This window comes from Bubalus kerabau, chromosome 12 (genome assembly GCF_029407905.1).
Source record: "Bubalus kerabau isolate K-KA32 ecotype Philippines breed swamp buffalo chromosome 12, PCC_UOA_SB_1v2, whole genome shotgun sequence".
NCBI classification, from domain to species: domain Eukaryota; kingdom Metazoa; phylum Chordata; class Mammalia; order Artiodactyla; family Bovidae; genus Bubalus; species Bubalus kerabau.
In genome coordinates, this window is record NC_073635.1 from 73,114,976 (window position 1) to 73,124,054 (window position 9,079).

At 43.3% G+C, this 9,079-nt stretch overlaps 1 long non-coding RNA gene across 1 annotated transcript; it reads left to right on the forward strand.

Annotated features, from left to right (window-relative positions):
* The first annotated feature begins 317 nt into the window (after nucleotides 1-317).
* Nucleotides 318-8,589, forward strand: LOC129624176 (uncharacterized). Its single transcript, XR_008700797.1, has 3 exons — nucleotides 318-332; nucleotides 797-2,761; nucleotides 8,159-8,589. It is a non-coding gene; the product is annotated as an uncharacterized LOC129624176 (long non-coding RNA).
* Nucleotides 8,590-9,079: the final 490 nt, after the last annotated feature.

The following is a 9,079-nucleotide window of genomic DNA, read 5'->3' on the forward strand; positions in this document are numbered from 1 at the left end:
TTCCTTCTTCAGAGCAGGTGGAATGTTGAAGGAGGGAAGCAGGGAGAGGGTTGAGAACTGGATCATTGTGACTGGTCTGTTCACGCAAGTACTGCTGAGTTCATCTCCTGGTCTCTGCAGTCCCATCTGCTCATCTCAGCTCCACCTCCACCACTCAATCCAGGTGAGGAGTATTTCTCTCCCGGAAGACAGAGGAAACTCTGCATTCACTCCAGCCCAGTGATTCTCAGCCAGGAACTGGCTTCCCCGAGGATACCTCACCAACAACGTCTGGACACATTTTTGGTTGTCACGACTGAGGGATAGGTGACTACTGCATCCAGTGGATAGAGGTCGGGGACGCTGTGACACACCCTGCAAAGTACAGGTCCCCTCACCAACAAAGACTTGTCTGGTCCAAATGTCAACCCTGCTAAGGTTGAGAAAGGCTGCTCTCATCCCCCTGTAAAACCTGAAATGCATAATCAGGCTCTTGCTTTAAAGAGAACATCAGATCATGTCACCCCATTGCTTAAAACTTTTCAACGGTTTCCCACTCTTAGTACGAAGATTAAAAACAAACAAACAAAAAAAAAAACCTCCTTAGCTCCTTGAACTTGCATGACCTGACACTCACCTCCCCTCTTTTCTTATATTACTTGCAGTAACAAAACTAACTTTATTCCTGTTTTTCTAGAAAGCGTCATACTTCCTCCTCCCTCACAGAGTCTTGCTATTGTCTCTTATAAGCCAATTTCTCCCCTCTTCCCAGCCCCTCCCCCTTTTCCCTGCTCACTGCTGCCTTCTAATCCTTTAGGAGACCTCAGCTTGAAGGTGACTCCATCACAGACTCCGGTGACTCCATCACAGACTCCCTCCCTGACCACCGAGTGGTCAGCAGTCTGAGGTGAGAGGCCACATGGGGAGAGAAACCAGGCCACCCCAGGTCCTCCAGCCATCCCAGCTCAGGCCAGAGTGGAAGTGAGGCCCATCTGGACACCCAGTGCCAGCGGGGCCCCTGGCTGTGGGCAGGCCTGTGAGTGAGCCCAGGAGGCCAGCAACAACTCTGCCTCATCAGCCTCACAACTGTACTGAGTAGTGAAAAAGTGACCACTGCCTTAGGGTGCTTATGTCTCAGGTGTTTGATGTAGTGACAGACAGAAGATTCATTCTCCCTGGTGTTCCTGACTGTGCAGTAAGGAGAGCTCCTTGCTACTGTGGGGAATTGCCCCCTAACCTTCTGCTCTGTCCCCTTCACAGGACTGCTCTCAGGACCTGAGTTTCTGAGTCACGGTCCACTTGACAGAATGAGGCTCTCTCCCCAGTAGGTCAGTGAGTGGAGGTGGGAAGACTGTTCCCCTTTCCATCTCACCTTCTTGTCCCATCAGCCTCCCTGGAACTGCAGTCCTGCGCTGGGCAGGGATGGTCTCACTTAGTTAACTCAAGAACCAGAATATGTTTCAAAGGTTCAGTATCTATTTCAGTAAGCGGGGAACGAGCTAAAGTTTTTCACAATTTGTCTTTTCCCATATTATAAAGGGGAAATCACTTAGAGAATCACTTAGGCTTCCCTTGTGGCTCAGATAGTAAAGAATCTGCCTGCAATGTGGAAGACCCAGGTTCAGTCCCTGAGTTTGGGAAGAGCCCCTGGGAAAGGAAATGGCAATCCACCCCAGTACTCCTGCCTAGAGATTTCCACAGACAGAGGAGCTTGGCGGGCTACAGTTTATGGGGTCTCAGAGAGTTGGAAATGACTGCACAACTACACTTTCTTTCTTTCTTTTCGGGGAACACCCCAGGGTAACACCATCCCTCTTGAACCTGGTTTTTTGTTGAGAACCCCCTTCCACTCTGTTCACATGAATCTCTACCTGCCTCCTGCAGGAGACCCATCCTCATGGGAAAACCCCATCCCCATGAAGGTCTCATCACTTGAGTCAGGCTCCATTCCCTGGCCAGTCACCAAATCTTGAGTGTAACCTCAGTTTAGCATGACAGGGCGTTTCTTGGGGCTCAGGTCAGGAAGGGTGGGGGCATCTGAAGTAGAAGATGCTGTTGGTTTCTAGGTCTAGTGTTAGCCTGGTCACCCAGACAACAGATTTCCCTCAAGAGTCCCACTCTGAGAGGCTCCTGAGAGTCTGGTTCTTTAACTCTTTGACCTGATAGAACAGGAAGGTATATCAGCCTCACCTGGCTTCTATCAGAAGGGGAGGTACAGGTTTTCAAGAGTGAACATAACTTTTAAAGGGAATGATGCAAACTACAATGATATTAAGTCTAATTTTCTTAACTAGTCTGCTGCTTCTCCCCTACCTAGGTCTCTAGGAGAATCACACTCTTATTGAGAAGAAGGGGGTTGGATTTGTTCCTGTTCTGGTGGGGTCCCACGTCAGACCCCAACAAGCGTCCTTTGCCAGCTGTGGCTAGTTCCAATAGAACTTGCTCTGGAGCACATGCTCCCCGCTAAAAGCCCTCCAGGGGCTGCTGCTAGTGGTTCATGTGAGTGGAGAGGGGCCAGGTTCTCGCGAGTTTGGGCTCAGCTGTGTAGCTACGCACCCAGATCCAGTGCCAGGTGCACCATCTCTGCCCACAGCCCTCTGGCCACCATCTTGAATCACAGCCCCGGGAGCAGCGTCTCTGCCCTCGGCCCTCAGAGCTGAGGTGTCAGTGGAGCCATTTCTCCCCGGGGAGTCTTGTCTGAAGGGCCTGGGATGCGAGGCCTCTGCAGGAGGTGACTTGTGAGCAAGTGAACGTCAACTCAGCACAAAGGGAAAGAAAAAAGGTTAGATTTTTATTTTATGACCCAGATTCTACTTTCTGTTGTTTAGTTGCTCAGTCGAATCCAACTCTTTTGTGACCCCGTAGACTGTAGCCCACCGTGCTCCTCTGTTCATTCGATTTCCTGGGCAAGAATATTGGAGTGGGTTGCTGTTTTTTTCTCCAGGGTATCTTTCCAACCAGGCATCAAAACTGCATCTCCTGTGTCTCCAGCATTGGTAGGCTGGTGCTTTACCACTGAGTCACCTGGGAAGCCCCAGATTCTACTTTTACTCCAGGGAATTGTTGGTGGCTTTGCTAGTGACTGCTTCATCAGCATCTGGCCTCCTGGAATACTAAGGGCACCACCTTACCTTTAATGACTGTTTCCTTTGTTACCTGTGGTGATAATCCAATGAAGAGAAAGAGACCAATTTCTTCCCTAAGCACAAAGAAATAATCAATTTTGTTTGTTTTGTTGGTTTTTTTTTTTTTCCCCACAAAGTAACTCCCACTTGGAAGGGGTTTAATGTTGCTCCTGAAATTAGTGGAAGTCCTTGGAGTCCTTCATTTGAGGAAGACAACTGGGTATTGTTTAAATAGGAAAGGGAAGGGTCTAGGCATCAGGGTGCAAGAAAACCATGTCTGGGCTCCTGGGTAGGGGGCTAAGATGGCCTCATCCCTATGGGAACTGTGTCTATGCTTGTGATACAGGAAGGAGGGGGCACAATGGTTAACAGAATGAGGACAGGAGCATAGATATTAAGAAAAACAGGATCCCACAAAAACTGGCTCAAACCAGCTATAATCAATATGGTGTTGAGCATGATCTGGTCACTGACCTCTAACTCATTACACCTTCATTAGAACACTAAAAATCATTCCCCTCGCACCATGACAGACATTGTGATAGTTCCAAGGCTGACCATGAAAGGCAAAAAATGTGCCATGACCCAGCTCCTGACACTCCCCGTCCCTTCCTCAGAATAGCAAGAATATTCTTCCCACTCGCTATCCTATGAAATTCCCCAACCCATAAAAACTCACAACCCCATACTTTGGGAACACTCTTGCCTTCTGAGTAAGTCCACATTCTGTCTGTGGACTGTGTATCTCCCTGAATCAGTCCATTTTCACTCTACTTCAGCTCACTCTTGTATTCTTTCCTGCAGAAGCCAAGGACCCTCACTGGACAGCTAGTCTCAGTGCTCCCAGGACATGATATTTCCTTCTCCTCCACCACTAGTAACCTGGAGAATGAAGGATAGAGATTATAGATCTAACCTGATTATAAAGTAGTTGACCTATATTTAAGAATTCTTCTTATTTATTGTCCTAGTGTCTCTTAAACTCTATCAAAGTCTGGTTTCTGCTTTCCCAGCAGATTTTGCTTTTTATACTTGTTTTGTTTTTAAAATCTACTTTGCTATGGGATTTTAGGGCTTCCCTAATAGCTCAGTTGGTAAAGAATCCACCTGCAATTCAGGAGACCCTGTTTTATTCCTAGGTTGGAAAGATCTGCTGGAGAAGGGATAGGCTATCCACTCCAGTATTCTTTGCTTCCCTGGTAAATTCTTCCCCAGTTAAGAATCCACCTGCAATGCGGGAGACCTTGGTTCAATCCCTGGGTTGGGAAGATCCCCCAGAAAATCTAAAGACTACCCACTCCAATATTCTGGCCTGGAGAATTCCATGGACAGTATATGGGGGTCACAAAGAGTTGGACACGACTGAGTGACTTTCATTTCTCTTCGCTTCATGGAATTTTAAAGGAAGGATGTAATTGGTTCTCATCTGCCCCCCAGTTGGACGGCACACACTCCATCTCCCTCTATGGCATTCTCTCATCCTGGCTCCAGGCTCCATAAGCCTGTTGCTTCCCACTTTCTGAATTTTCCAGGCCCCAGGTGGGAAATCTGGATTTTCTACTTCACTTGTAACACAGGTTTATGGCCTGGGAGTCTCCTCTACAAAGCTGATAACTCTGCTGGCTTCTAGGAGGAGGTAAGGCATGAGCCATACTTGAAGGGGTTTCTATCATATCCTGTATCCCCCCTATTTTGGGGATGGTGATCACTGGGGACAGATGTCTCCAGCTCTCTGCCTCTCATTCCCAGACCTTTGCTCTCCTCTGACTTGGGTTTTGATCTCTCTTCTGTGGAGGAAATCGTGGTTGGCTGTTTTCTTGCCAATTGTGCTCTTTATACCAGCACAAGTACCCTTTAAGCTATAACCTCAAGAATTCCATTTTCATTCCTTTTACACAAACATACACACCCTAGCAAGGGACAGTCAATTTAATATTCTGGTAAAATATCTTTCCATAATTGTTTCCACTTATTGAACATCTCTTCTGTGCTAGGATCTGCAGTAAGCTCTTTCACATCAACAATAACTCCATGAAATTGATACTGATTTTCAGTACCCCCTTTACAGATGAGAAACTTTGTTCACGGAATACAATTATCACCCAGAGGTGGAAGAGTTGTCCTTGATAGAAGGTGGCCTTCCTTATTTATCTGATACATCTGCTGGGAACCTAAGAGTTTCCAAGTTTTGGAGGGATCAAGTAGAAAGAAAAGACATGTTTTAGTTCTACTTACAAATGTCTAACTTTCCAAATTGTTGTAAGTCATAATTATCTTGAAGGGAACTGTTTCATTATATCTGGAAAATGCAAACTTAAACTGGTAATATTTTATTTTATTTTTTTTAATATAGATTTATTTATTTTAATTGGAGATTAATTACAATATTGCATTGGTTTTGCCATACATCAACATGAATCCAATATTTTAGACAATATATTTAGACATAAAATATAGTTAGACAATATATTTAGACATAAAAATAATAGCCATGTTCACCAGTTCACTCAGCAACTAATCCTTTTTGTTAACAGTTTTTTGAAGCCATTAGGCTTTCTGCTAGATCTATAAAATTTCTTACAAAGTTGACTAACATGGTCTGAAATTTATCAGATACCTGTTTTTATCAAAAGTCCTTTCTATGAATCTTGTTGAACATGAAACACTTTTGCAAAACTGTCCGAGTACAACAATAGCAATCTGTAAATGATAGAAGATCTTTCCATAAGTGTGTGTGCTGCACAGGTTAATAAACTGTATTTCTCTTGTTCATCTGTCTTACATCATTTGAATCTCCAAGGCTCCATTCAGAGAACCTAGAAGTGTAAAAGAAAGAGCAATTTTCCTCTCCCCTACACAGTAAAGTATACATAATGTAAAATGAAACTTTTTAGCCATTTCTTAAATGCACTGCTCTGTGGCAGTAATTATATTCACATTGTTGTGAACCCATTTCCAGAATTTCTACATCTTCTCTTTAGATTTTATTAGGTTTTTCATAGCTTTCCTTCCAAAGAGCAAGTGTCTTTTAATATTATGGCTGCAGTCACCATCTGCAGTGATTTTAGAGCCCAAGAAAATAAAATCTGTCACTGCTTCTACTTTTTCCCCATCTATTTGCCATGAAGTGATGGGACCAGATACCATGATCTTAGCTCTTTCAATGTTGAGTTTCAAGCCAACTTTTTCACTCTCGTCTTTCACCCTCAAGAGACTCTTTAGTTCCTCTTCGCTTTGTGCCACTAGAGTGATATCATCTGCATCAGTTCAGTTCAGTTGTTCAGTCGTGTCCGACTCTTTGTGACCCCGTGGACTGTAGCACACCAGGCTTCAACTGCGTATCTAAGGTTATTGATATTTCACCTGGCAACCTTGATTCCAGCTTGTGCTTTATCCAGTCTGGGATTTTGCATGATGTAGGGACGGGGGAGCCTGGTGGGCTGCCGTCTATGGGGTTGCACAGAGTCGGACATGACTGAAGTGACTTAGCAGCAGCAGCAGCAGTCTGCATATTAGTTAAATAAACAGTATGACAGTATACAGCCTTTTTGTACTCCTTTCCCAATTTTTGTTTGTCTGAAAAAGTATTCATTTTTCTTTCACTTTTGAACAATCATTTCACAAATTACAGAATTCTAAGTTGGTGGTTTTTTCTCTCAACACTTAAAACTTTTTCACTCTCTTCCATGTTTGTTTGGTTTCTGAGGAGAATTGGATATAATTCTTATCTTTATTCCTCTATAGCCAAAATGTTTTTTCTTTAATTTGAAAATAGTACACCTAGTTGTAGGTTCCCCCCCGCCCCATTTCTGTTACACTGCTTTTTATCTCTAGCATTTACTCTTGATTCTTTCTTAGAAACTCCATCTTTCTGCTTTTACCATCCATCTGTTTTTATATGCTATATACTCTATACATTAGAGCCCTTGGCATATTATTCATGTTATTGTTATTGTTATTTAGTTTCTTTTTAGCGTTTGACTCTTTTGTGGCCCCAAGGACTGCAGCCCACCAGGCTTCTCTGTCTGTAGGATTTCCCAGGGAAGAATACAGGAGTGGCTTGCCATTTTCTTCTCCAGGGGATCTTCCTGCCCCAGGGATCAAACCCAGGTCTCCGCATTGGCAGGCGGATTCTTTACCACTGAGCCACCAGGGAAGGCATAGTTGCCTTTCAATTCCTCATCTGATATTTCCAACATCCCTGCCATGTCTGGCTCTGATGATGCTTTGTCTCTTCAAAACTATTTTTCTTTTTTCTTTTGCCTTTTGGTGTGTCTTGTAAGGTGTTTTTGAAATGCAGACATGATGTGCTGGATTAAAGGCACTGCTATTAGAGGGCTTTAGTAATGAGGAGGTGAGGTGTGAGGGCAGGCAGATCCCATGATTAGGTCTCAGCCCCTCAGTGAGCCTCTTCCTCTGGACTCTGAACCTCACAAGGGTTTCTCATTTTTCTCTCCCCTACCCCATCTCTTGTGTGGGACAGAATGGCTTGAGCCAGCTGGAGCTGGATATTCCCTTCTCTGAGGTCAGTTGGGCTCAGTTAATACCCTAGAGGGTTAGACTCTAGTACTAGTTTTCCTCTAGGGCCTTCTTAAGAGGACTGAGTGTTCTGGTCTATTTCAAATTGGCTACCCCCTATCACCCAACTCCCAGCAGGAAGGCTGAGGGGATTTTCCCTGGTATTCCTGTAGGATCCTGGTGAAGCTCCTGGAGGTAAATCTCACAATATTGTGAGTGCCCCCATGACTGGGTCTCCTGGAGTTTTTACTCTCAGATTGTTGACACTGAGCCTCCAGCAGTTTGTCAGTTATGGCTCTGGTTTCTTCCCCAAGCACAGGTTCCCATGGTTGTTTCACTCTGAGGAAGCCTCAACTTCCTCTGTTTACCTGTGAGCCTCCCCAGTCTCAGGGGTGGCAGTTTGCCTCCTCTGACAGATGCAAGAGCAGGTCTCCCTTTCTTCTATTTTTTTTTTTTTTTTTTTTAATCTACACTCACCTAAGTTATCTTATGCAATACCATGGAATTTTTTTATCTTTTTTTTTTTTTGCTCCCAGGTTTGCAGAAGACTGACTCCCTGGTTTTGGCTAAGTTTCTCCTCTAAGAAGCCTTCCTGACCATCCAATTTAAAGCAGGGCTTGCCAGCCATCTCCAGCCACTATCATTTCCTGTTCTTCAGATTCCTCATCAAACCTAATGTTATCTTGTTCATCCATTTACTTTTTAACCATCTATCTCCCACTACTTCAATGTGAACACCATGAGAAGATAAAGCTTACATATCTTGTAGTCCATTGATTCCCAGTGCTTTGAAAGGTAGATGTATGGTAGATGTTCAAAAGCACTTGTTTAAAAATAATTCATAATTTGTTCAATCATGTTGCTATTGCTAAACTTAGAAGTTAGGATATTTATAAATCCTATTACAGTTTAATAATAACCACTGTTCTGAGAAACATTTGCATATAAATAAAATTATGTATAAATAGTTCTCTATAAATGACTTTTTTGCCTTCATCATCGTGTAAGTAAAAATCCTATTGAGTCAAAAAAGATGAATGGTTTTAAGGCTCTTAATAGATGTTGTCAGATTATGTTCTGAAAATGCTTTTCTAATTTATAGTTTACCAATAGACTACAGTGCCTATCACACTTTTCACTAGTGTGGGCTATTCTGGTTTTTAAAGACTGTTGCTTATTTAATAGGTGAGAATGAATATACTTATACATTTATATTTGTATCATTTTGCAGCAATTTTCTTTTTACCTATTCCTTTTCTAGATTGTGAGCCTAATGAAAGCAGGGTTTTCATCTTTTTAGGTATATTATTTTCTGAGAACACCCTTATCAACTCTTATCAGTTTCCAGACAACTTATCTCAGTAATGGACTAGTTTTCCAAAAGGCTTAAAACAAAATAACTGAAGCTCCAAGTATTATTATAATATCTTAATGTTGTTGTTTAGTCACTCAGTCAT